At 37.0% G+C, this 1956-nt stretch overlaps 1 long non-coding RNA gene and 1 pseudogene across 1 annotated transcript; one reads left to right on the forward strand and one right to left on the reverse strand.

The window, feature by feature from the left end:
* Window positions 1–598: 598 nt before the first annotated feature.
* On the forward strand, window positions 599–987 carry LOC107711194 (uncharacterized). Its single transcript, XR_001636676.1, has 2 exons — window positions 599–751; window positions 795–987. It is a non-coding gene; the product is annotated as an uncharacterized LOC107711194 (long non-coding RNA).
* Window positions 988–1081: 94 nt separating this feature from the next.
* Window positions 1082–1956, reverse strand: part of LOC107711193 (UPF0585 protein C16orf13 homolog B-like) — a 3772-nt pseudogene continuing 2897 nt past the window's right edge.

Raw genomic sequence — 1956 nt, forward strand, 5'->3', positions numbered from 1 at the left:
TAAACACTCCCGATAAAATATTTGTTATTTAGACTAAGCATCAACATTAACAAACCACTGTTATTTTTAACAGAAAAGCAAGCATGGGCTGCTGCGTGCATGGTTTGGCATGGCAGAATGCGAGCAGCGCTTCCTTTATTATCACTAAAAGCTGACATCTCAGTTAATCTCTATCTCATAAAGCTCTGTTATAACACAATAAATGTATGCACAATGAATCTTTCACAATGTCTACACTTCATGTGTTAAAATGAGAGGATTCGTGAGCACGCAATTTCAGCACTGTGGTGAGTAGATTCTAACTTAATAACCTCTGATTGGCCATTGCGTTCTAGAAAAAAAAACAGCTGAGTCTGTGATTGGCTACATTGCGCTACCCTTTAAACACGTGTTATAAATAGAAACTATGCCTAGCTTGCGCATATCAATCATTTTAATGTTAATATTAGTTGTTCTTTTTGCTTTTGTACAACAGATAAATAACAATTTATATGTTTTAGACACTTTATATTTAGATAATTTCTATTTTGCTGGAGTCCCGCGAATCATTTTATTCTCCCGCATCCCGCACACACACGAGTCTCTTCCCACCCGCACTCGCCCATCAAAAGTTGTCCCGCGCCGCACCCTGTTGCGTTGGGTCCCGCGGGAGTGCAGGTCTCTAGTTCAGACCTGACTGCGCAGAACTAGACCCAATCAATCGATCTCAAAGCCGCGGTTTCATTACCAATTAATTACAGTGCAAAATTGAGTACTGGATCAATGGCAGACAAAGGAAGTCTATTTTTAGACAGCGGTTGTAAAAACTGTTGACAGCCTGTGGATGGTTTTGATGGATGACGTGAACGCTGCATGTTTGTAACACACACAGAACCGGTGACGTCTGTAACCCCTTTAATATCATCTTTATTCCATACTGATCCGCCTCATGTTAAAAATAATTAATTTTTAGATCATATTTAATAAATATCTTGTTCTTTTATTGGTCACACATTAGTGGAAATGTTTCTTTTTCCTGACTCTGAAAGTATGTGCACAATAAAACAATGTCAGTCTGTTCATTTGTGTGTTTGAAGTGCAGGCAGAATGAGAAACTGACTAAAAGAAAGTGAAACGTTGTAAATATTTTATTCTGGAAACTGGATCCATGTTCTCCTACAGTTTTCTGAAGACAAGGCATTTGTTACTCTCAGACATCTCGATCTGTTGAATAACACACCAGACAGAGGTTATCAATGCTGGTTTCAAACACGAAACTTAAGAATGTCCTGTCACATTTCATCTCTAAATCATAAGATAGACGTGAGGAATTATATTTTGCTTAAAGAAAATGAAGCCTGTATTTAAGACCATTAAGATTTAGAGCTTCGTGTCTTTTTTTAATGATAATTTAGCAATTAAAACCTCCCAAATCCTCATTTCTGTTACACAAAAACTTGGATTGCAGTGTGAATTCAGTGAATTAATACAGTGGGAATTTTAAATATGCATGTTATGATTGTAATATATTCTTATTTAAATAACAAAGAAAAATGAGAGAATGAGAATTACAAACAAATTGATAATAATAAAGTAAAACATTATGGTAATCGGAATTATGGGACAAAATATGCTTAATTGTTGTATGATGTCATGATGCTAAAAATCAAAATGGTTCTAAAATTTAAATTCTAAAATGGTTCTCATTTTATTTTGCGTACCTTGTCAGTGTCGTGCGCTTTGCTTGGCCATTTGTTGGGATAAACAGGAAAGTGTGTCCAGCTGAATTCAATTTGAGTTTTGTTAAACGAATTAAAAAGAAGCTTAGTTTACCGCGGAAGCGGTCGCGGCTGCGGTCGTGTGAAGACCGAAGAGTGTAAAGACCATCGACTCTACCATGCGACTCCACCGGGCAGGGACACCGACAAAGGACATAAGTATCACTGTTTATCTCTCCTCTTTCCACCTCTGTTTCAG

This window comes from Sinocyclocheilus rhinocerous, unplaced genomic scaffold (assembly GCF_001515625.1).
Source record: "Sinocyclocheilus rhinocerous isolate Xijiao unplaced genomic scaffold, SAMN03320098_v1.1 scaffold115, whole genome shotgun sequence".
Taxonomy (NCBI): Eukaryota; Metazoa; Chordata; class Actinopteri; order Cypriniformes; family Cyprinidae; genus Sinocyclocheilus; species Sinocyclocheilus rhinocerous.